Source organism: Lemur catta, chromosome 1, assembly GCF_020740605.2.
Source record: "Lemur catta isolate mLemCat1 chromosome 1, mLemCat1.pri, whole genome shotgun sequence".
Lineage (NCBI taxonomy): Eukaryota > Metazoa > Chordata > Mammalia > Primates > Lemuridae > Lemur > Lemur catta.
Genome location: NC_059128.1, coordinates 7,729,807 through 7,756,245, shown reverse-complemented (window position 1 = coordinate 7,756,245; position 26,439 = coordinate 7,729,807).

The following is a 26,439-nucleotide window of genomic DNA, read 5'->3' as shown; positions in this document are numbered from 1 at the left end:
CTACTTTTCATAATAGAACAAAAATAAAAATAACTAGCACTATTAAGCTCCCACTGAGAGCCAGTAACTGCGTTCTAAGCCATTTTACACTTTTATCTCAGTTATTTGCTAAAATAATTGTCTAAATTTGGTGCTGTTTTTGTGCCCCTTTCTAAGATAAGGACAGAGAGACATTGAGATGTCAAGTAATTTACCTGAGGTCGCACAGCTTGGGGGTGTAGGGCCAGGATTTGGACCTCAGCATTCTGGTTCTAGGGCCTGTGGTTCCCCAGCTCTCCCCGGACCCTGATTGGGCCTCCTGCCTGGGCCCAGCGCTGGACTGACCTGGCCGGGGTTGGGCATGTGCCACACAGCAGTCTGCGTGAGATGCAACTGGTTCTTACAGCCATGTGCCGAGAGGGAAGAATACAGTGCGCTTCTTTATCCATCCTCGGAGGGGAATACAAAGAAGAATTTTGATTTCGTTCCCTTTCGATTTTTGGGTAACCCAAGGGAAGGAGTGAGAGGCACTGTCCACTGTCCACAGTGGACTGTGGGTGGTGAGGGAGGGAGTCTAAGTCACTCGTCTGCAGCTTTTTCTGCTGCCCAGGGAGCCCGGGAAGCCTTCACAGGGGCAGCATCTGAATCCCCAATACTTTCGCACACCACAGTGAACTGCACAAGACTCAGTTCCTGCCTTTGCAAGTTTGGAAGATGTGGATTACTGTTATTTATAGATGTGAATTTTCATACATAGCAGATTAAAATATAGACTAAGATTATAAACATAGGTTACAGGACAGGGATTACAGACTAAAACTATGTGAACTGCATGAGATAAAAAGCACCTAATTGTTTCCAGAGATGAAAAGGGACAGTGTGGTCAGGAAATATTCCACAGATGGTGGGGTATTTGCGTTAGGGTTTGAAAGGATGCTTAGGAGTTTGCCAAGCAAAGACTGGACAAGGAGGGATACTTTTTAAACTGGCAGAATGTTCGGAGCTGATGCTTAGTGCGTTTCTAGTACACTAAGATCCTACCTTGTTTTTTCTTCTTTCTGTTACTTTTAATCAAGTACTTTTATAAAACAGTCTGTGAAAGTTAAGAAGAGTACTCTGAATTTCCAAAATATTTCTTTCTTTAAAGAAAGAAGAACCTACTTGTTTCTTTAAACAGAATCTCTTTTTAGTAACACAAAGAAGGCAACTCAGATTGACTTAGAATTTCTCAATTGCAGATGGGGGGCGGAGATTACAGCATGGAAATGGAAATTTAAAGAATTCGGGCGTCTTCAGCACTGCCCTCCTCCCAGAGGTGCAGCGTGTGAGGGTTTCTTCCCCCAGACTGAGACGGTGTCACATGTGGCTATTCAGTGCTCCGTATCAAGGATGTTGAGTGCAAAAGGCTTGGCTGTGGGGCGCGTGAGCTGACTTGGAACACCGCAGCTCTAGGGAGAGTTTGGAGGATTTAGTACCCTCGGTTCTGCTTACCGGGGTCCCCGTGAAGTGCTGGGAAGAGAGAGTTGCGAAGGAGCACGGCCTCTAGGCTTAGTATAGCAGGAGTAGGTGCCCACTGTCACGATCACCCATAGCACCTTCCAGAGCATTCCTCAAGTCCAGGTGAGAAGCAGCCTGCTTAGCTGTTGGCGCCTGTGAGTGGCATTGCTGCCACTGCTGCTCAGAGTAAGGGACACTGTGAATCTGGCTTCTGGCTAGATCCTCCCAGCAGACCGGGCCTGCCCCGATTCCCTCTGCCTCTGTGGGACTGGCCAGCCCTGAGCGCTCAGACGCCTTCGGGGAGAGGTTACAGCTACCTGCCCAGGTGACGGTGGACAGGGTTGAGGATGGGAGGGAGGACCAGCCTGTGAGCGCACGAGCATCTCCACTTCTGACTTGAAAACCGGACCTTCTGGAAATGTTCAAACCTGAGGTGGAGGCTCTGGTTGCCCTTGGTTACTTGGCGGGTCTCCAGGCCGGCCTGGAAGGTAGCTCATGCCAAATGGTCTTGGCACATCTCCGTGTTTGCACAAGGACTGCCAAATCCCTCTGGTGCTTGATTAGCATGTCAAGCCCTGGGCATCAGATGGCCTGGGCTATTCTGGGGGACGGATAAGCACCAGGGGCCGTGTTCACCTGCCCCGCCCGCTGGACTTGCTGTTCAGTCAGGGAGACACTGTCCTGTGCTCTTAGGAACCCGCAGAAGGCCCCAAGCATGGCCTGGTGATCAGGGGTCCAAGTGGGCTTGCTGTTTCCGTGTGATCGTCCAGGAGACGGGGCTGTGGAAATCCCATTACCGCTTGTGTCCCTCAGGCATGACTTTCTCTGTGCTCAGCCACAGGTTGGTTCCCATCTGTCTCCTCAGTTGAGAGATTTCCTGGAGCTCTGCCTGGGCTGGGGCACGGGCTGGAAAGTTGCAGCCCATTCACAAAAGACAACCCCCCAAGATGACGCCCCCAGAACCAGGAGGGGTGACGATGGTGGCCTTGACAGAGAAGGAAATTGCATGCTGAAAACATCCAGTGAGTTTTGAAAGTCAAATTCCCCTGGTGCAAAGAAATAGGCACGGTTAGTCCTTCTATAGGATCTGGAATCGCTCACTGTGGTCTCGGGGCTCCCCACACAGCCACGCTGCTCACACCCCCCACATGAGCCAGTCCCCAGCCTGGCGTGTCTGCTCCACCATTCTCCTCCCTGCACACTTGCAGTTGCCACACAAGTCCTTTCTCCTAGAGTCCTGTGTGACTTGAGGCCAGGATCCTCCCGCTGAGGGATCACAACATTATAAAACTCTTCTGTGACTTCCTTTTTCTCACCAGTAAATGGGGACACTGATAAGTCCTACACATTCCTTGTCATCGCCGTGAAGTTTAATAAAGTCAGTATCCATAAAGAACCCAGAACATGGACTTCTGGTTAAGGAGAGCGAATTGAACGTGTACATTTGGCTTCTCTCCTTTCTCAAATCCACCCAAAAACTCTCCAGGGAGACATGGACAGATGTAACCCCACAAGGACACGTAAGACAGGGAGAGAAAAGCAGCAGCCTGTGGAAGGTGGCGAGCAGATGGGGAGGGTGATGCTTGCTGCACACCTGCAGGTGCACGCTGCTGGGCCATCCCGCGCTCGGTCCCACTCACGTGGACCAGTGCTCCTGGCGCCCAGGGGCGGGTGTGCCCACCATGGAGGCAGTAAGGACTTCATGAGCTTGTACCTGTGACCACCCACTGGTCACTGCAGCACCCACATCCGGGAGACCAGCGCTGGGTGCTTTCCTAAACATCGCTAGCAACAAAAATGACCCGTTTGTTCCTAATTACAGAAAACCCACGCAGACAATAAAAGCCTCTCAATCCCACCACTGTCAGCATTTTAGTGTATTTCTAGTCAATCTTTTTTTTCTGTGCATATGTATATTTTTCTTTTAAACCCAGTATGAATTATTATGTATTTACCATCATGGAAACATTCTCAATTAGTAATATGTCATTAGTAGTTTTTAATGTCGTGAATAGTTTCCAATGCCATTAAACAGCCTTCTACAGTTTGATTTTTTGAAATAGTGGTGTGTTATTTCATTATATGAATGTGCTGTAATACACTTTCATAATACTTTTTTTCAAAATTGCTTAGGTAATAACAAGCTTCAGCCTGGATAGTTGAAAAATACAGACAAGCACACAGACACAAAATAAAGTCATTTATAATCCTACCACCCAATGGCCATGGCTAATATTTTGTTATAAATAGATGTCTTAAAGACACATGTCATTTCTCAAAGATTGTATGCTACTGTACATGTTGTTTTATCAGCTGCCTTTAAAGCAATATATCATAGACGCTTTCCCATGAAAACAAATTGCCTTTGACAAAATGACAAAATGATTTTAATGGCTGCATAGTATTCCATGTTGTAGGTGTACACAATTTTCAGCCACTGTACCTACATGCAATGAAATTGATTCCCAAATTTCACTATTATATAGCATGCCATTATAAACATCATTGAAAAAAATATATATCTTTGGTTACATTTCTGAATATTCCTAGTAGGATAAATTGCTAGCAGATCATTGTTGGAAGGAACAGGACGTTGTATTAGTTTTCTATGCCTGCTGTAACCAATTACTGCTCATTTAGTGCCTTACAACAGCAGGAACTTATTATGCTCTGGTTCAGGAGGTCCAACGTCTGAAATAGGTGTTGATGGGCTGCAGTCAAGGTGTGGCAGGGCTGTGTTTGTTTCAGGGGCTCTGGGCAGAATCCGTTTCTCTGCCTTTTCCAGCTACTAGAGGATGCCCGCGTTCCTTGGCCCGTGGCCCCCTCCTTTATGTTCAAAGCCAGCAGTGGCTCGTGCCGTCCTTCTCACGTCACATCCGTCTGATAGTGACTCCTCCGCCTGCCTCTTCCACTTGCAAGGACCCGTGGGGTGACATTTGGCCCGCTTGGATAATCTGGCATAATCTCCTTATTTTAAGGTCAGCTGATTAGCAAATTTAATTCCATCTGCTACTTTAATTCCCTTCGCCATATAATATTACGTACTCACAGGAGAGAGAGTGCGAGCATCTTTGGGGGGGTGTTATTCTGCCTACCACATGCCTGGACATAAAAATTAGGGTTTAAGTAAAAATTATCCTCTCCATATTGTGTGACTGTTACAGTCTCTCCTGGCAGCACGTGGGATTGTCTCTACTCCCTCTTGCTATCCACGTGGAGTATTATCGTTAAAAAAAAAAAATCATTATTTTGAAGAGTTGAAACATAATATTTCATTGTTTTGTTAATTTTTATTTCTTTGATTACTTGATATGTAGATTTTTTTCGTAAAAGGCCATTGGTCATTTAGATTTCCCCTTTTGTGAATTGCCTGTTCATACCATTTGCTCATTTTTCTAAGGATGGGGGCATCACACTTTATTTGTAAAAGATCTTTTGATGTTAAATCCACTAACTCTTCATTTTTATCTACGTCAAATATATTTTCTCCTGGTTGGAGGTTTATTCTTTAATCTTATTCTTGTATTTGATATTCAAAATCTTAAAACTTTTCCGTGTAGATTATATCAGTATGTTCTGTTATGGTTTCTTCCTCAGTTTTGTGGCTAATTCTGGTTAATAAGAATTTCCTCTCCCCTGGTTATGCAAATATTTACCACTGTTTTTCTAGTTTTCATTTGAGCACTTAACTCTTTAATGACTTTAGAATTTATTTTAGTGATGGTGTGACTTTAATCATGTCACTGGTCCTTTTCCCAGCGATTCTGGTGCTGTGCACTGAGCTTCTCTATGTTATACTCTCTGGAGCACATGATTTGGGGATATAGCCTTACAATTTTTTATTTTTTAAATCACAAAGGTGAGGTTTTCTGCTGCCAAGATCTCCTTGCCATTTTAACACAGGTGTTGCTATTTTCCCGGCTTTGGGGGCCAAGAAGTATAATCCATGGAATGGAAAGCAGGGCAATACCTTCCAGACACCACCACACGTAAGAGGAGAATAAATGCTCTGGTTCCGGGACTGTAGGACACAGGCTGCCGCGGGACCATTAAGCTCTTTTTGGAACTTGCCAGTTGTTTATTTTCAGTTTCCACCCATGTAGCCACAGCCAGGGGAGCAATCGTTGTCTTTGCGAGCGTGTGCTGGGTGTGATCCTGGACGGTACTTCCACCTGGAACAGAACGTACGGCGGCACAATAGCAAGACGCTGTTTCCCAGGACACATTTGAATGCACCACATCAGCACTGCTTTAGGTCTGGATGACGCGCAGCAAAGGGAGGAAGGAAAGAGACCATCGTGGGCCCAGCTGCTGCCCAGCAGCCCTGAAGCTGCGTGGAGAGCAACATCTGCCTGGGCGACAGCCAGTGGTGTTCCAACACATCCCTGGACAGCATCCTTTCCCAGTGGCTCGCGCCTCTCTCTGATTCATTTTCTCATCCATTCTGTGTGTCTGTACAGCCACAGGGGTGTCAGGGACAGCAGGATGGAGAGGACCTCTGGCTTCCTGGAGCTTAGAAGAACTTCGAGGAGGACATAGACACTAACAAACGGACAAACTGCAACATAATTGCACATTGTGACAAATGCATTGAAGAATTCAAGCAGGACGTTGAGGTGGAGACTTCTGGGCTGGAAGAGAACCCACCTTTAGGTGGCAGGTCTGGGAAGGCCTCTCCCCTCAGGGTCCTCTGTGGCCTTGCGGGCAGCCTGTGTCCCTCCAGCACAGCCAGGTCTTCCCTTCCCAGCCTCCGGGTCCCAGCGCAGGTCTCAGCTCCCACGTTAGCTCCCGCAGGAAGCCTCTGGGACAGCCCTTCTGCCGGGGGCTGCTCCCTCCCCCTCCACCCAGCCACAGTCACCTTCCACGTGTCACCTGTTTATTTCCTTTGGAGAACTTACGACACTGTGAAGTGATAGCTGTCACAGTCATTTATTTACTGGCTTAAGGTCTATCTACCCACTGGGAACAGAAGCTCCACCCAGGCGGGGCTGTGCCTGTCCCGTTTACCACTCTGTATCCGGCAGCCGCACAACCTGGCCCTCAGCAGCTGCTCGGCAAGTGTTCACTGAATGAACGGTGGTGAGAAGGGGCAAAAGGAGTCCCAAGTGCTTTAGAGGCTTACAGCCATCAGACCCAGCCTCCGGATGGTACTGGGGCTGTGCAGAATCATCTCCCCATTCCTGAGGTCTTCTAGAAGCATCCACTCCCATCCCAGAGGCCTGCCACAGGAATTGGCCCTAGGCAGGTGACTTTGTACCAGGTGAGCTCGTTCCTTTGGGCCAACCGCATACCGTCTGCTGGGCGTTTGGGGTTAGGACGCGGAGAAGACAACTCCGCTCGCTACTGGGAGCCGTGCCGTGAGTCTATGTGGGGTGTGGGCCAGGCTGGGCGGCTGCACGCTAGAGCCGGTGTCAGCTGAAGCCACAGTGGGCAGGAACTGAGAGGGCAGCAGAGAAAGCCAGTCTGCGGAGAGGAGAATGGAGACATCAGAGAGAAGCAGGGATGAGAAGCAGGTGGATCTGTGCAGCAAGAGGGCACGAGAGCTCCTGTCTGAGAGAAAGAGGGAGAGGGAGGGAGATGAGAAGACAGGCACGTGGAGAAGAACACACCTGATGGAATTCTGCCTCCACCCTTATTAGCTGTATGACTTTGGGAAAATTCCCTGACTCCTCTGAGAATCAGTTTCCTCATCTGTGAAATGGGGATACAGTGTTCCCCAAGGATCTCGTGAGGCCCCACCGCCTGGCTCCAGCCCGCCTCTGCTTTTGTAGGATGTGCTGCACAGGGGGCCCAGGGGGCTGCTGCTGCAGAAGCTGCTGGTGGGAGTGAGGGCTCCACCCTGCTTCACTCTGGGAGAGAGTTTCAGCGAGCAGAGTCTTGGGAGATCCCAGCACTCTGCTTGGAGGGAGGTCGCACGCCTGCCAGGTGGCGCTCCAGGTAGAGAGAACCGGGCTCCTGCTGCAGGGCCGCCCTGAGTGGGTCCCTCTGCCCCTGGAGACCACTTTAGTCTTCGGAAAACTCTGCATGGAAGTTAAATGTCCCCCACCCTGTGAGGGTCACAGCCTCCTTATCCTTTTAAAAGTTGGGAAAGGGAGGAAGGAGAGAGGAGGAAGAAAAAGAAGAGAGAGAGAGAGAGAGAGAAGGTAGAAATACTGGGGCTACAGCTTGCACGTTTTAAAGAATTTTGGGTGACTTCGTTTGGCACAAACTAGAGTATCCATTGAATGATGTTGGCCCAGATTAAACCAAATGGGACAACCCAGTCTGTAGGGCTACATTTTTTGCTCACTGGTGGTCCTTGATGTTGGTGACACTTGGCTTCCTATTTAGAATCAGAAAATTATTGAATGCCATTTCCTGAGCTGCAGCTCTTACCGCTGTCTCATCCCCATGTTGTTCACCAATCTCCCACTTCAGGTCTCACCTTAAATGCTGCTTCCTATGAGAAGCCCTCCTGACCTCCAGATAGTCCTTCTGGCATAACTTCCTGTAGTTCTTCCCACTCTAAGTACTTGGCCAACACCTTTTTTTTTTCTTTTTTGGCTGGAATGAATATTCCCTAGGCAGGGAATCAGTATTGGTCAGTGCTGTTCCTCCTGCTCCCAGGATGAGGCTTAACATACTGAAGACACTCAATGAATATTGGTTGAATAAATTAATGGCCAAAAATATTTAAAAAAATGACTCTTTTTCACAGGATATGATTTTCCTATGAGTTTTTCTTTTTTTATCCCAAAGCAGGTACTTCAAATTTTTGTTCCCAAACCCAGATATTCTCTTTTTTTTTTTTTTTTTTTTTGAGACAGAGTGTCACTTTGTTGCCCTGGCTAGAGTGAGTGCCGTGGCGTCAGCCTAGCTCACAGCAACCTCAAACTCCTGGGCTTAAGCGATCCTACTGCCTCAGCCTCCCGAGTAGCTGGGACTATAGGCATGAGCCACCATGCCCGGCTAATTTTTTTTTTGTATATATATTTTTAGTTGGCCAGATAATTTCTTTCTATTTTTAGTAGAGACGAGGTCTCACTCTTGCTCAGGCTGGTCTCGAACTCCTGACCTCGAGCGATCCACTCGCCTCGGCCTCCCAGAGCTAGGATTACAGGCGTGAGCCACCGCGCCCGGCCTCAGATATTCTCTTAAGGTTTGCTTGTCCTTCTGTGTCTTTCAATCCCCTAAACTAGCAAATCACACAGAGATTACAAAGGGGGAAACAAAGCATGCACACACACACACACACACACTCACAATCTCTCTGTCTCTCTCACCCACACACCTGCACACACACACAAGCATACTCCCTCCTAAGCTTCTTCCAGACATTTTTTTTTCTTTCACTGTATGCAAAACTCCCCTGTGCATTTCTTTTATGAATTGGGCCCTTCTGTTTTATAGCCAACACTATTTGCACTTACTGCAAAGCTGTATTATGGCCAAAGACTCTTTTTTTTTTTTTTTTTATAGTCCTGGAACACAGCCCCCTGGAGAATGTCACTTCACAGAGCAACGGCCACTAAACTTGGCTCCTGCGTCAGCGAAACACTGCTCACAAAAGAGCATCAACTTCTGTTCTTACACATTGTCATCCTTCACCTTAACAAGCACACCCAAAAAAAGTCCTCTGGTTTCTACGGCTTGTTAGGTCTATCATCTTTTTAATTAATAGTGTTTTTACGAAGCCGTCTGAACTGTGTCATTTCCATTATCAGAAACGCATTGCCATTAATGAATAATTTTCATTTCTGATCCCTGGTATCATGCTAGTTGATCTCCTGTTTCCATGCCTTCGAATGATAGCATCATTTTCTGCCCACGATCAAATTTAATTTGGACTCTGATTATATTATGCTGTTGCGACTGAAGTGTCAATTTTTGTCAGGCAATTAGGAGCTATAACCTGTGAAGTTAAGTTTGATAGGCATTGTAATTGGATTGTTACAGTAATAGCCTGAAACGTTCCTTTTCCTCTTGCTTCTTTGATTCTTGATGCATACTCTCGTCTTGAGAACAAAGACATTTGGTTATTATACAACCTTAGGATGTTTGAGACAACAAGATGGCAAGCTGAAGTTTTTGCAGTGGAGTGGGCTTCGATCTAACTCAGAGTGTGGGACGTTGAAAGTTTGAGGGATTTAGAAAAATATCAGAACAAAGGGAAACTATCACAGAGAGCATTGTGTAAGAAGTTAACAGGTCTCAGTAGTTAGCTTCAAGATTCCAGATAAGTTGCAAAGATGAACTGCAAGTAGCTTAGAATCATCTGTCTTTTCCTCCCTCCCTCTATTCCTTCCTTCCTTCCTTCCTTCCTTCCTTCCTTCCTTCCTTCCTTCCCTTCTTCCTTTCTCCTTCTCCCTTTCTTTCCTTTCCTTCATTTCTACAAACTTATCAGCACTGAGCTCAAAATATTACATATCATTATGAAAAAGACAAGCCCCCTGTCCCCATGCAGTTCAGGGGATCACAGGGGAGAGATGGAAACAGACAAGATGGCGTTTGTTTGGGATCCTTTTAGGGAATGCCTGTGTGCACCAGAAGAGCCTGGGCCTTGCTTGAAGAATGGGGTTTGCTGCAAGGGAGTGAGGCAGGGGTGGTCCAGCCAGCGGGAACAGCACGTGCACAGCCCTGGGTGAGTTCAGGACTTGGCCCCACGAGAGTGGCGAGGAGCGCAGCACCCTCAGAGCTCGGCGGGCCAGGAGAGGTGGGAGCTGGGGCTGGAAGCAGGTGGGTCAGATCACAAGGACGGGGGTGCCAGGCCGAAGCAGCTGGAGTTTATCTTGCAGCCATGGATGTTAGAAGGAGGGCCAGAGGGGGAAGTGCAGCGTGGGGGATGTCAACAGCATCTTTATCAGTCCTGAGCCACCAGCCCCCAAAATGCATTTACTTCACTGCAATCTGAATGAATGTTCCTTCCAAGTGCAAACCTAAGCAAGGAGCACGCTGCCCGCAACACTTCGGGGGCCCCCACTGCTCTTAGAGTGAAGACAGAACTCTTCACCGGGCCCTGTAAGGAGGCTGAGCGGGTAAGGTATTGTCCAAACCAGGACTCTGTGCGAGTGAAGCGTGTGTGTGGGGGGGAGGGGGCTTATTGCTAATTCCACCTCTGGGACAGCAGGTGTCATTGAGGACTGTCTCAGGCAAACCAGGAAGTGGGGGCACGTGCCTTAAGGCTCACATGTTCTGGCTCTGGACTCCTCGTCCATCCCTTCTCCCCTTCTGTCCCCTCCGCAGCTCTTGGCGTGACAGTGCCACTGACCTTTTTAGCTCCCCTTGCCCTAAGCTTGCACCTGCCACCAGGCCTTTGCACAGGCTGCTTTGGCTGTCAGCACCGCAGCCTCGCTGCCCCCGCTTCCGCCCAGGCTCTCTGGCCATCCGGCTTCCAGCAGAGCCAGCCGATGGAAAGCTCCAGAGGAAGGCGGAAAAGGGGCTTAGCTATCTCCTCCCTCCCCTTCCACCGTGGCTCCTCTGGCCGGAGCTGCATCCTTCACGACTTGGCTCCCGCCTGACACCTGCTCCTGCACCTGCGGCCTCCAGTTTCCCGCCCCTGCCCTTCAGTCCTGGGGGTGCTGCTCCCTGCCGCTGCATGTCTCGGGGCGCCTCAACATTCTTATTTGGTCTCTTGACCCTGCTCACCTCTGTTAGGAGTCTCGCCATGAAAGTTTCTTCATCTGAACCACCAGGTGAGTCCTGTGTCCTGCTGGGACCCGACTGCTATGGAGCCTGAACAAACGGCAGGGGGAGGGAGGCGGGACAGAGACTCCCTCTGGGATGCACCAGGAGGAGCTTCACAGAGGAGCTGATGCTTGGCTGGGAACACAAGAAAGATGTCAACAGGCACAGAAGCTGGGGAGAGGGGCTTTCGGGCAGAGAAAGAGCATGTGCCTGGATGCGGGCAGGTCCGTGCGCCAGGGAGCAATCGGTGTCTGCCCGCCTGGGTGCCTTCCCTCCTTCCTCTTTTTCTTTCTCTTTCTTTCTCTTTCTCCTCCCTCCCTCCCTCTCTCCCTTCCTCCCTCTTTCTTTCTTTCCTTCTTTTTCCTTTCTTTCTCTTCCTTCCCTCTTTCCTTCCTTCCTTTTTTCTTTCCCAATCCCTCGCTCCCTCCTTCCCTTTCTTCCTCCTCCCTTCCTCCCTCTCTTCCTTCCTTTCTCCCTGCCAGACACCATTCTAGGCGCTGCATGAACAGCAGCGACCTATGACTTCTCTGCCATCGTGGATGTTCCACTCCAGGGGGAGGACTGGTAAGGAACAAATTGGCAGATTTATAATATGACAAGTGGTTATATTAATAATATGATGGTGGGGAAAAATAAAGCAAGGTAGGAGACCCACGAGCGTGGAGTGAGTGATTGAAGGTGTTATTTTATTGGCGGCTCCTTTTACCAGGTGACAGTGGAATAGAGTTCAGGTGGAAATAAGGGAACGTGCCATGCAGGTATTAATATCTGGGGAAGGGCATTGCAGGCCGAGGGAATAGCAAGTGCAAAGACCCAAGGCAGGTGCTTGCTTGGGGTGTTCGAGAACACCCAGGAAGCCAGGGTGGCTGGAGCAGGGAACGTCAGGGCAGAGCAGCAGGGGCCAATGTCAGCGAGGCTGAGGCGCCAGACCCCGTCTGGTCCTAGAGGCTGCTGTGCTTTGGCGTTTGTTCCAGATGGGCAGTGAAGGCAGGTTTGAATGAAAAGGGTCTTCAGGGCAGGGGTGGAGCCAGGCTGCTATGCCGGGCGTGGCTGAGTGGTCCAGGTGATGGGGACAGTGGCAGAGGTGACAGGGGTGGGAGGAGGTTCAGATTCTAGACGTATGTTGAAGGGGGAGCAAAGGCCTCGCCAAGTGATTGAACGTGGACCGTGGCGGAGAAAAGGATACCCCTCAAGGATGACACCAAGGTGTCTGTCTTCAGAGCTGCCACTACAGAGATGAGAAAGACTGAACAAGTCTTTGTTTCATTTTGTTTGTTTGCATCGCTTGGGGATCAGGAGTTCTGTTTTATTCATGTTCAAATTGAGCTTGCTCTTATGTAGCCAAGGGATGATGTCAAGGAGGTAGCTGGATTTATGGGTCTGAAGTCAGGGGAGACAGGAAGTGGGGAGTCACCTCTGCAGAGTATCTAAGGCCGCGGGATGGGAAGAGGTCTCCTGAGCAAGGAGTACAGAACAGGGAGTGTTGAGCACATGGGGACAACTCACAGTGACATTTCTCTCCTTTGGGCTCCAGTTTTTCAGCTGGTTTGCCCGGTTGACTGTTGTTGATAGCTGTGTCATTTGCTGCCTGTCTCTTGGTGTCCTGCACACCCGGTGCCTAGCACAGAGGCCTCCTGGGGAGATGCTCAACTGTTGGATGAACGAATTAATGAATCAATCAATCATAGAATATGTGAATGAATGAGGCATCCCTTGCCTTTCCTGTGTCACCGTAAGCACCTTAAGGGCACTGGAAAATCACGTCCTAAGCAGCTTGTGCCCCAGTTGGGAAGCATCACAGAGTGAGAAGACAGACTTTGTTTCACATCCCATTTCTGCCACGTCCTGGCTGTGCCACCCTGGGCAGAGCACACCACCTCTCTGAGCTTCCATTTCTCATCTGTACGACAAAGTCTGCTATGAAGGATTAGGTGGTGCAGCAGGTCGCTGCGCCAAACACAGGGCGGGGGCTCCCCAGGTGTTTTCATTCTTCCTTCTGCACCCTGCCCCTGCCCCGCAGTGTCAGGTGGAGCGAGCAGTTGATTAATAATTAATTACACATTAATAATAATAAGGGCTCAAGTTTTCTCTAATAGCTTCTATTTCCCAAAGCTCTTTTGTGTATGTTTTCCTTGGCTTTCAAGGACGGCGACGGTTACTGACTTGACTTGAGAGGAAACAGGGCTCGGCAGGGAGGGGAGGTCAGAGCCCCCAGCTGGTGAGCGATGAGGACAGGCTCAAAATCCACCCGATTCACCGTCTTTTGCAAGGTGCCCCTTTGTTGTAGCGCTCGACTCCATCAAAGTGATCTCAAATAAGGCATAGAGCTAATACTGGGACAGCAAAGTGAAGGGTCTGGGGGAGCCCTGGGCCCAGCCGGGGAGCATCCCTGCCTGGAGGTACTCAGGCACCGAAGCCCCTCCAGGGCGGGACACGAGTGGGGAGGGGGACGAGAGCCTTTGCAGAGACTTTGGGTGGAGCCTCTCTAGCTCTGCAAGATGGGTCCTTTATAGCCTGTTTGCTGGCCGGTTTCCCCTTGGCCCTTCCCTCCTCAGCCACATCTCCAAGTCAGCTCTGCTCATGCTTCAGTTGTCATGCTTAGATGCCGCCTCCTCCAGGAAGCCTGCCTCCCTCCTACCCTCCTCCACTTCAAAGAAGCCGCAGCCCCTGAACTCCACAGTGGCGTATGCCTCCATCTCTGGCACTGGTCACACCCCCACGTTAGACCTGGGTGAGTGGGTGCTGCATCTCCTCATCTCCTTCGTAGACAGTGAGCCCCCAGGACAGGGACTGTGCCCCATCTATCCCTGCATCCCAGTGCCAGCAGGCCTGAGAGGAGTCCCCATGCATGGGCAGGTGACTCCCAGGAGGTGACAGGAGGAGGCACAGGGCTGAGTGTGGAACCAAGCGGAGCGGGGACATGATTTCTGCAGAGCAGGGCACCGTCTGTGATTCAGAGGAGGATGCTGGGAGATGAAGTAAGAGTCAAGAGTGCTCCCAGACCGAGAGCCATTGAGAAGCCACCACCAGCTCCATTTGATCGAAAAGGAAACTCGAGTCTCTGAGAGATGGCATGGCCTGCTTGAAATCACAGGGCCAGGAAGAGGAAAACTCGGGACAGAGGACTTACGTCTTCTGATGGTGCTTGTTCTGCTTGGGGGAAATAGTCTTGACCCACAGGGCCCCAGCGTGGCTTGGGAGGAGGCCATCGGGTCACTGCTGATGCTGCAGACTCAGCCCTGGCGGGGGGGGGGGGGGTGCTCCGGCGTGGCCCTGCGGCCCCAGCAGGCCTGTGGCTGGGTGGTGGGGGCAGCCGGTTAGGCTCTTTCACTTACCAACATGCCAACTCTCCTCACTCTCCAGGACGGTACGAGCGTACCCAGGGCTCTGGCTTGCCGCTGGGCTAATCCGTGCAAGCTCTTCTGCAGACTGCCTGGCGCACAGCTGCTGCTCACAAAGGTTAGTCTTTGTTTCTATAACTGTTGCTGTTCTGCTACCATCGTAGAGCTGTGCCACTCTGGGCAGGGCCCTTTGTCTCTTCTGGGCCTCAGTTTCCCCACCTGATTACAATCAGCAGCATCAAGACACCTGGAAAAAGATTCTTGGATACATAAAATGAAACTCTTCAGGGTCTGGCCTCAAGCTCCTAACATCAGAGGATTAAAAGGAAAATGGTGGTGGAATGGTATCTCCGGGAAGCTGCCCACGCTAGAGAGGCAGGACAGGATGCCAGGTGAGCAGCTGCCCGCACGGGCGCTGGGTGGGAAACGGGCCGGGAGATGGAATGGGTGGGCTCGGGAGCGAGGTGGCCAGAGGTTTGACCACACGCTAACCATGGACCTCGCCCAAACAATTTGACCTCAAGTTTTCTCATCTGTAAACTGGAAAGACAACAGTACTACCTTATTTTATGTGTGAGGATTAAGTGAGATAATACAATGCAGTGTCTGGTTAGCGGTGGCCACGGGGTCCGTGCTACCGGTTACTGTTACTGCTCGCCCATGGCTCCTGCTCAACAGCTGGGGAGGCAGGGCCTTTGCCTCTGGCTTGGCCCAGGTTTAACCCCTCCCTCCTCGCTTCCTTCTCCAAAGACGTGCTTAGCGCGGTAGGTGCTGGGGCTACACCTCGCGCATAAGCTAAATGAGAAAACCCCAGCCTGCCCTTGAGGGGCCCCCCCGTCTCCCTGCAGGGTCTACACAGGAGCTGTGTTAGGAGCACACAGTGCTATCCATTCTGCAGGGAAGGCAGGATCAGGGAAGGCTTCTCAGAAGAGGTGACAGAGAATCAAGGTCTTACAGTAAGTGACCGTATCTTAGTCAGTCCAGGCTGCTATAACAAAATACTATAATCTGGGCAACTTATAAACAATAAAAATCTATTTCTCGCAGTTCTGGAGGCTGGGAAATCCACGATCAAGGTGGGACAGAGTCAGTGTCTGGTGGGGGTCCTCTTCCTGGTTCACAGATGGAGCCTTCTCTGCATCCTCACATGGCTGAGGGGCAGGCCAGCCCCCCCCACCCGGGCCTCTTTTAAGGGCACCGATGCCATTCGTGTGGCTCCACCCTCACAGCCTAATCCCTCCCAAAAGGCCTCACCTCTTAACACTAGCACGGTGGGGACTGGGGTTCAGCATATGAATTTTGGGAGGGACACAAACATTCAGACCACGGGAAGACAAACAGTTGGATTCCAGAACCCTTTAAAGGAGTCAGAGGACACAGCAGGGATGCACATGAGAGAGGGAAGGTGGAGTTTTCCTCCTGATCCGCAACCCAAGGTTGGCAGGTTACAGCCTGTGGTCAAATCCCGCCCGAGCCTCTTTTTGTAGGGCTTGTGAGCAAAGGACAGAGTTCACAGCAGACATTTGAAATTGATTTGATTATGGAAACACTATCAAGTGTTAAGGAAATATTATCTCAAAAAATTTCTGTTTTTCTCATATGTAGGCCTGTATGACAAAAATAATTAGACCCAATCATAATATTTTGAATTTCATCAATAAAAATTTCTTTCTCTCTTGTTATGTAAGGACCTATGTAATAGTCTTGATTTTGCCTCTTGGCTTGCAAAGCTTAAATTATTTACCATATCTGGCCTTTTACAGAAAAAGCTTGTTGACTCCCATCTTAAAGCCTGGGAAGAGAAAGAATGTATCTTTCTTTCACAGAGCGCCTGCTGCATGCCAAGGAAAGTGCCAGCACTTTCAGCTACACGGTTATCTTTTTCATCTTGACCATGACTTTGCAAATTTTACAGGCAATGCAAGGAGGTCAAATCACCCTCTAAAGTCACAGGACAGGCCTTAACAGAAGTGGGGTTTGAACCTGGACCTTCTTGTTCCAGAGCCCACCTTTTGCCGACTCCACTTCCACCCTGTTAGATCACACAGGATCACAGCCAGGTAATTTTAAGACACGCAGGTAAGCAATGCCACTATCCTTTCGCTCATTCTGTTGATTCTGTTATTAAAATCTTAAAACAGCCATTCTGACTGAATCACCTGGGCATTTCTAGGTCTCCAATCTCTCCCTTTCAGCTGGGGTATTGCCAGCTTGAACTTCAGCGTCGTTTCCTGAGTTCTCTGCGTAGAGTTGTCAGAAGAGGAATCCTAACATCCCATCCCTCCACAATGAACGCGGTGCATCTAGAGGACAGACAAAGCTGTGGCCTTATGAACACACCAGCAACGGCCTTGGCTTCCCAGAATGTCTCCTCCCAGGGCCCGGGGCAGGAAGATTGCCCACCCCGCCGGGACGAGAGCTCTGCGCAACACTGGAGATGCTGGACCTGCGGCTCTCCCAGCAGCGACCATGCCAGAATAAATTTTAGAAAACTTAATGGAAAAAGCAAAACCACGCACATTAAGAAAACAAATCCGAGCGCCTTGTTGTGCGTTTGGATGCAGGCTGAGGTGGTGATAGTCATCTTTATTAACTTTCCGTCCTGGACTGACTGCCAGTGACGGCACAATTATCATAGCCGGGCAATCGATACCTCATTAATGCAAAGCCCTGAGAGGGAATCGCAAACCCAGGCCTTCCTGAAACGCATTTCTCTCTTTTGAGGTTTCTTTGCTCCTGTACAGAGAAACACCACATACTTGCCTCTGACAAACAAACAAAACCCTCCAGGGCCGGGGGATCTCATGCCCGAATGCAGTCGGTAGCTCTGCCAACCTATGTCCTTGTCCTGCCCTGGTGAACGCCCGGGAAGGGAGACATGTGGAAGTTTCCCATTTCTCTCTGATGTCAAAGATGTTTTAGCCAGCTGGGGGCAGAATTACATTCTGGAAATTATAGGAGGACGAGGGGAAAAAAAAAAAAGTGAATATTACAAATACAGTAGTCTTTCGGATTCCGATCTTCGCTATTAATGCATTATAAAACAACTTAAAAAATCCTATCAGGAGAAGTGATGTTTGAAGCCATGATATATTTTAAAAGTGTCAGGACATGGGCAAGTTTACACTTGACAAGCAATTTAAATATTTCAATATATTTTATATCTTTAAAAAAAAAATTGCCAGGATCAAAACCTAGATGAAACTCTTTCATTTGGTACCTGGGTAGGAAAACATTGAGTTACAAATCTTCTTGACAATGTGGATTCTGGGTGTTACATAACCATTTTTAATCTTCTGAAATATTTCATTGCCTGGGACAGCAAATCAGGAATGGGCATTGTGTGCTTTTAAATTCATTTGTCTTAACACCCTTTCCCTTTCTTGTTCTGCTTTGATGGTCTGATTACTTCTCTACATAAATATAAGCCTGAATTCATTCTGAGTATGAGCCTTATCTCTTTCCTCAGTGGTGATATGGGATTCAGAGGGCCTTTTTTTTTTTCCCCTGTGCTTTAAAGTGAATTTAGTAGTGAATGGTGTCTGCCGTTTCAGAAAAGCCCATTTATTTCTCCCTATAATCAGAGCAGCACAGACAACAGAGCCCAGCATTTTCTCATTTCAGGTTTAGGCGCAGCGAAGATTTATTGAGCATCTACTACGAGTCGGACACTCTATTACACATGATCCTGCTAAGAGGAGCAAGGCGCACACCACTGCCCTTCACAGCTCACCTGTAGTAGCTCATTTAAGTCTGTTTGTTGCCTGCACCAAGGAAGACAATTGACTTGCCCCCTGCGCTCCTAGAGGGGGTGGGAGGTCAGAATCCAGGTTGTCTGAATCCGGCTCTTCCTTGCCTGGGACCAGGTCAGGCAGCAGTGAATTGGGGTGGGGAGGAAAAGCCAGGTCAGGCTAACGGCAGGAGCTGGGGTCCCTGGGGCCAGGGCGGTGGGTGAGTGGTATTTCCCGGGCCTTGCATTTCTTCCTGGGCTCATCTCCAGGTTGGTGGTGGTGGCGGCAGGGCTGCAGAATGTGCTGAATCCGCTTCTGAGTCATTCTAGATGGCCGTGGAAAACCATCCCCTATGACATTTTATCTCTTCCAAAATTCCTTATGCACATTCTTTCCTTTTCTTTTTTCTGGGCTCTGTCAATCAGACAGTCTCGAAATCAATGGGAGACCCCCTCACTCAACTCTCCCATGCCTTGAAGGACCAAGCCCCATGGAAGTGCCACTCTGTGCACGGCTCTCCGGGGCACCATAGCCAGAAAGTGTTGACTTGGCTGTGGCTGAGTGGCTGAGCTGGAGATGGGGGGACGCCTCATGGACAGAAAGCCACGCCTCACAGTTGCAGAGAGGCGTCCCAGGAGGCAGAAACGTTCCATCTGGAGACAGCTCAGAAGGGAGGGTGGCCACATTTAGGGAACGACAATATACGACGCCCAGCTAAATTTGAATTTCAGACGCACACTAGTAATATGATATTTGGGACATAGATACTTAAACAATTATTTATGTGTATCTGAGATTCAAGTTTGCTGGGGTCTCCTGCAGTTTATCTGGTAACTCTATCAGAAGGGCAAGTTCTGCTTCACCGCTTGGTGTCCTGATTCTGTTTGGGTGCAAAGGAGCTAAGTCATCCCTTGTATTAATTTATTTTCGGGGTGGTGATGACAGAATTTATTTTAATTGGAAGGCATGGCTTAGGGGGTTTCTACTGCTTCCTCCAACTCTATCCGCTCTCTATCCCACAAGTCACCCCAGAAAAACACATAGCAGCACACTGTGACTTAGCATCGTGCTTCAGCTTTGAAACCAGTCACCTCGGTCCCTCTTCCGAGCAGATGGCCACCCTCAAGCCCCTCCCGAGTGGGGATTCTGGCACCGTGCTGGCTTTAATCAAATGTGCTTTTATTGAGGCCAGCTAATCCCCATTTGTATACAAGGCCGCCAGAATGACTCCCCTACCTGTAGCAGACGCTGCCGGTGGTGATGGAATCATCTTCACAAAAGGCCGCGTTATCCCTTGCTGCCGAACCCTCACCAGAAACTAACGTTGCTGTCGTTAGAAATGGCGTGTCTGCATCTCTCCTAGACTTTCAGCTCCTCGAGGGCAGAGGGTCCACTCTGTGCATCGCTGTGTCCCAGACCCTGGCAGAGGCTGGTGCAGAGCAGGTGCTCCGGATGTTTGCCAAATGACTGACGACTAATCCAGCGAATGAACAAGCCAATGGATGAATCAATGAATGAACGAGTTAAAGAGAGTTTTCAATGACTCAGTAAAACATTTTCCATACATTATTCTGTGAAAAGTTCCAGACCCCAAATTGGACATATAGAATGGCTTTCCTGTAAGAAATACATTCATACTTTAAAAATTACCAAGTAAAGGGAAGAGGTTCATATGCAAAAACAGGGACAAGCTACACTGGCCTGCCATACACAAGGCCAAAGCCACCAGTTGAATGCATGTAGCAGCAGCTGCCTTTTGGAGGATTTCTGGGCCAGTCAAGTCCACCTGCTAAAGATGGCAGGGCCAACTCCTGGGTGATGATCCTGGACATTCTCAGTGGTGCCCAAGATTTTTTTCCTATGGGAACTTCTTTATTTAGGGTGGATGCCAAGTGCACAGAATCAGAATGGCCATAGAAATGTCAGAGTGGCAGGACAGAGGAAAATTTTTCATTTCTGTCCAGTCAGCATCATTCTGCCCTTCTCCTCCTTTGGGGAAAATTCTGGCTGCCTCACTGACTCAGCAGGAGGGCCTTCCCGGGCGCCCACCTCCCTCTGCTGCCTGCCCTCCCACACCGCGGGGCCCAGATCCTTCTCCCACCAGCCTGGTACAGCCAGGAGGCAGTCTCAAGGCCTCGGCTCAGCCCATCAGACACGAGCCCTCAGAGGTCACTTTGTGGCAGTGGTGGCTATCGGGGACCTTGCTGGGGTGCTGATGCCCTGTCTTTGCCCCACTGTCCCAGCTAACCAGGTCTTCAGCCTCTCATCAAATCTGTCCTCTCCTGACCCTCTTCCAATAAGACTCCCTTCCCTCCTTTTGTTGCAAAAAGTGAGCAGAGTAAGTTTCTACTAATTTTAACAAGAACTCAGTCAGATAAATACCTCAGTTGATTGGTGAAGCAGTAGATCATTCAATCTGCCTGAGAACCTCCTGCGTACCCCACACGGTTTGGGGAGGCGCTGCCTGCCTCCCGCCCCCTCCAGCCTGCTTGCCCTGCAGCCCACGACACTGACCCTCACCCAGTGTGGAGAAGGTTTCAGCAGCCCAAGCCCAGGGCCCAGGTCTCACCTCCTAACACATGTCACAGGATGCAGCTGTTGTCCTCGCTTCTGATAACTCCACATCTGTCTCCGTCATGAAACCCATTGCCCAGCAGACTGTCCCAGATTTTCCTTGTGTCCTTATAACCTACCTGGCTCCCCAGTCCCTGTAGGCCAGCGACAGGTGCCCAGCCAGGACCGTGGGTCCCGCGCTCGCTGTTACATATTGTGGGTCCTGCTGCCTGTGTCTTTCCCACCCTACCTCCCCCGGACTCCCTGCTGCTTCTACTGTCCATCTTGTATATTTCCTTTTGGGCCTGTCGATTACTGGCCCATTTTCTAGATGCCCTGTGTGCCTGCCAGACCCCCGAGTGATCAATTCTGGGGCCACCCCCACTCCCTACTCCCAGTACCCTGCTCTGCCAGGGGCCGTGCCCTCCTGGTCTCCTCTGCAGAGCCCTGGTAAAGGAGATGCAACCAACACGCAGGACACCCAAGAACAACCACGACAGACTGCGTGGCAGAAGGTAAGTGCCATGGGGTCTCCAGAAGACGGAGACAGATTACTTTAGTCTTCAGGATCAGTTTCCCATTGGTTACCTCTTCCATGCACCGAAACCACCGGGGCCTTAAGAACATGGGCCTGGATGCCACAGGGAGCCCGTCACTGACACCAGGGACGCCCAGTAGGTCAGCACCACCCCCAGCTGTCAAGACTGACAGAGGTGAGGCTGCAGGGCAGACTGGGAAGAGCCCTGGACAATGCATGAGAGGCTTTTGTTTTCATGTGGGTTCAGTCCTTCGGGGGCTGTCGCCTTGAAGGTCTCTCATCCTCATTGTTTTTTAAAATTAAAACACAAGAAAGTTAAACCAGAGGACACATCTGAGACACTGAATCACAGTCACAGCAATGATAAGCAGGGAGTGCTGTTCACTGAGTGCCCACTGTGTGCCCAGAGCCTCACACACATTGTCCCTTCTCATGTTCATGATGGCACGGTGGTGTCTTCATTCCCATGTTGCTGAAACTTACAGCTCCCCTGTCCGGAAATGCACCAAGGCCTTTGGGACTACGTAAAACCACAGTGCAGCTTGGACGGGCTGGTGAGCTGTCCTTATTTATAGTCAGGAGCCAGGGAACTTGGTTATGTTCGTCTGATTGCACTTCAGGTCACTTAGTCCCTAAATGTACAACCGAAAAAATACTAATTGGTAGCTGATCAAATTATCCTGTTAGGAAGAGAGATGGCTGTAATAGCAGCAGGGAAAATAACCCCAGCACTGAACAGTGTAATTATTTATGGGTTGGATGCAATATATTAAGTCACCCTGTGATCATGTGAAATTTATATTTGGGTTCCTGAACTATTTCTCTCTAAGGGTTTGGTCTTTGGGTATTTACGCCTCATACAAGGGGAAAAATGCCCCACGAAGACAGCTTATGGGGTTTGAGAAGAAGAGCAGGACTTGAGGGATCCCTGAGGCTTCTGTGATCAATACTTTTGTCCCTGTGCAGCACGAAGATGTATTTATTTATCACTGACACAAAACATCCTGCCCTTCGACTTGAGAAATCATATTTCCATACACAGAATCAGAATTTCCTTTCTGGGCAAGACAGAGAGGAGTATTCCGGGGACAAGCCTGCACTTTTCTGGATGCAGGAAAATCAGCTCACGGAGGTTGAAAGGCTTATGTGAGGTCCCAGCAGGGGCCGCAGTCAGAGCCAGCATGGTTGTCCAGGCTTCCAGACCTGTCCTGCATGGATTCACGTAAATAAAACTAAGTGCTGCCACTGCTGGAGGTTGGAATGGGTGCCCTTTGACCCTAGCCCCATCCCTGAGTGCGCTAAGCCCTTGCACACCTTGGTGACTGCGTACTCACTTCTCTGAAGTTTCTTCTTCCTCCTTTGGCAGGTTCCGCCACTTCCCAGGGCCCAGAAGAAAGTCTGACAATTAACAGTCATTAATAATTTTTTGTGGAGGATGAAAATGGAATGAATGAATACAGGATGAACACTGGGATCCCAGGAGATTCCCATATGTGGACCACACCCCCTTCCTCCTGCATATTGCTTTAAATGTCATGTTTCTTAACTTTTATTCAAGGTTCCTACAAGCCATATGATGCTATTTCTGTGTTTCCTGTGAAACATTGAACTTGAGATATTTCATTCAGAGTTTAGAACTAGGAAAAAGTCTGTGTCCCCTAGGGAGTGGGCGTGACTTGTTGCTTTTGGACAATCTAAGTTATGTAACATTGAGTTTCCCTCTTTGCTGTGGCCAGTAGGAAGCTCAGAGCCTGGTTCTAAACTCAGTTATAGCAACTATGTTGACCCTTGTTTGTTAAAATCACATTTTATTATTTTTAGTCATATTTTATTCATCTTATTTCGTGTTGGCTGTTTAAAGTTGCCTCAAATCTTTTTTTAATTGAAAGGTGCGGGGTATAAATACATCTGATGAGTACATATTAAAAATAACCTAGTGCAGGAATAACACTCTGTGCTATTTCAGGAACCATGATCTAGGTTACAGATTATCTGAGTTTCTGGGGTTTCCTGATTATCAACATGGGGACACTGAGCCTTTATATCTGATACCATTTTGCCCTCACTGCTTCCCACACTGTGCGGTGGGGGCCCATGTTGTTGCAGGCCTCCCCAGCCAGGCTCTGGGTTTCCTGGGGCAGGGCCACGCCTTCTGCCTCTTCACCTCCACACAGGCCCCCAGTGCGGTTTGCTGAAGGGACCTGCCAAATGCCCACGGCTTTGCGGGGCTCCGTCTGCAGTGCTGAGTGTAGAGCACACGAGGGGTGGGTGGCGAAGGAAAGCAACAAACACCGATTGCCATCGTTTCTTGTAGGGCAGAATAATTGGTTTCTTAACTTTTTCTGCAAGGCCCTTCTTGGTCTGAGCACAAATTAGCTCTTAAGCTTCTCCTCTTCTGCCCCTTCTCCTGCCCCTCCAAGCCCCACACGTCAGTCCTGTGAACTCCTCTGTTCTTCCAGCATGGAATTCCCCGTCCCCCACCTTGCGTCCGGGACATCTCCTCCTCCTCTTGTAGAACCACAGGGAAGTGACCTCACTTTCTGGGAAACTGTTCATTTCCCCACACCTACAGATTGTAATTTATTTCTTCTTCTTCTTATTTTTAGTGCACCTTTAGAATTAAGGTTTAGATCTACTTTACTGGAGCAATTAGCTTGCTGTCTTGTGACGAGGGACAGTTTTTACTTAAAGGAGTCATTAAAACTCAAGCTTCCCTGACTTGAAGCTTAGGACGGCCTCTTAGCAGTCATGTGACCTTGGGCAAGGTGCGTCACGTCTGTGCCTTCGTTTCTGTGTCTGCAAAATGGGATAACAAGATTACTCCCCTCACGGGAGCAGGGCAAACTAAACACAGCCAAGCATTTAGGACACTAATGGGTGTGTAACAGGCTCGGGGGAAATGTTAGCTCTGTTTTCAGTCTCTTCTCTTTGTCTTGACTCTTTAGGATAGAGATCTCCTTATATTTATGGAAGATTCTCTTGCCTTTTCTAAAAGACACTCAGTGAAGTTTTAGCACATAATTATGGCACGAAGGATTGAATGAGAGGGTTGGATTCTGTGATGTGTAATTCTCTCTCCCAGGGAATTTCGTTTATTTTAGGACGAGGTCCTCACCCTTTCCTTCCAGTAACAACACACAGCCGCCGTCCCTCCCCCCAGGGCCAGCAAGAGAGCCCTTTCTGAGGAGGACGGAGCTGCGCGTGCCTCTGGATGGACACCCTCCCTCCCTCTGAGTCCTCCCTGCCCGCTAGGGGGAAGGTGGTGGTGGGTGGCTCCTGCTCAGATCCAACTTGATGTGCCGCTGACAAAGGAATTGTCCCTCAACCTGGCAAATGCAGAGACCTCCAGGGAAGCAGGACCCCCATGAACGGGGGAAGCAGCTGACTCCCCCCAGGCCTGCGGGGAGGAAGAAAGACATAGAACTGACCTGGGGGTTTAAACAGCAAGAGATGCCTGTGGGTTTCCAACACCCCTTCCCCACTGGCCTTTCCCCCAGACGCACCTGGGCTGGACCTGGGACCCTCAGGAGCCAGCTGCACCTGTCCAGCATTTACTGAGCTGGGTGTCAGACTCACCCGCAGCGAGGCCCTTGTGCAGAGGTGAAGAGGGAAAGACCAACAGCTCAGCAGACAGCCACAACCCACGTGAGAAACGTGCACTCCAGAACGGTGCCAGCCCGGTGCTGCCATGGGCATAACTGCTGGGGACACGGAGCAGACAGCTTGACCCTGTGCGAGGGAGCACGGAAGGCTTCCTGGAGAAGGTGATGTACACAGGTACCCAAAGGTGCGAGTGGGAATTGGCCCGGTCAGGTCAACCTGAAAGTTTTGAGCAGGTGAATAAACCACATTTAAAAAAAAAAATCTCCAAGTGTTTCTGAACTTGCTCCATGTGGCTTTCTCAGTGTGGTTCTACTGAGACAGGTGGGCTTCTGGCCTTGCCGAGATTGAGACTGGGTTAAACTCTCTGAGGGATGGAAAAGCCATTGCTAACTGATACCCGGCACGGGCTCGTCTGCGGCTATTATTTTTTTATAATCTACTATATTATGTTAACTATAACGTTAGGTTCGTTCAATGATCCGCAGCCTCTACGGTTGTCCCCCATTCATGACCACAATCAAAATAGCGTGAATGCTTCCTAAATGTCCCTCAAAACATTAAAAAAGAAAAAGAAGCGCTTCTCCTTGAAATGATGTTCTCTACCACTTCCTACAGCAGCATCATCAACACAGAACTTCCTGAAGTTGAAGGGCTCTTTCTTTATAATTCGGGGTTATAAATTGTGACTTAAAACCATTGCAGTAAGAAGCCCCGTAACCACCGTTAAAATGATGGCATTTGAAGAGATGTCCCGACTATGTACATTTTCACAGCTGGAATAGATCTCTTTGGAGGGCATCTTTCTTCACTGGTGTTTGGCAAAGTACAATCGAATTAGTGAAAGGATAATAAAATGTGGGGAAATGTCGAGATATAAGAACCGAAAATAAAATAAAGATAATTTAATCATTAAAATTGGCGCTGGTTTTGAGGACATTCATTGCTATGGAGATGTTAGAGCAGATTCCAGCTTGCATTTTAATGGTGAACTTAAATAAATCTGAGTCCTGGAGAGAAACTGCTAGTGTATGGAATCCGAGCTAATCAGTGCAACAGCTCCGACTTGGAGTTAAAGCGGGGTAGTCGTTTGCAGGGAAGAAGCCGAATAATCCAAGTCCTGTCTGTTTTTTGGATTTATTTTCAAGCTCTTTGATTTTTGGAGTCAAGCCCAAAGTCTTTAATCAGGCGTGTGGGGCCCTCCGTATTCAGAAACCCACTTTCTTCCCAGATCCCTGTGGCCTGGATCAGCCCTGCCCTTGGCTTTACGTGACCAAGCCCTCCTCTCCTTCAGGGTCCCTCTCAAAGGCCGACTGTCTCTTGGTAACCCTGTGTGTTCCTTGAACTGCTGCAGGGACTGGTACCAGGCACTGCCAGGGAGTGTGGGATCTGGAGTCAGACTGCCCAGGTTCAAATCCCAGTTCCGACATTCCTGAGACCCAGTTTCTTTATCTGTAAAATGGGGATAATAATGGAACCTGCTCTTAAGGGCACCTGCCCACATAAGGTGCCTGTTCTTTCTCTGAGCCTGGAAGCC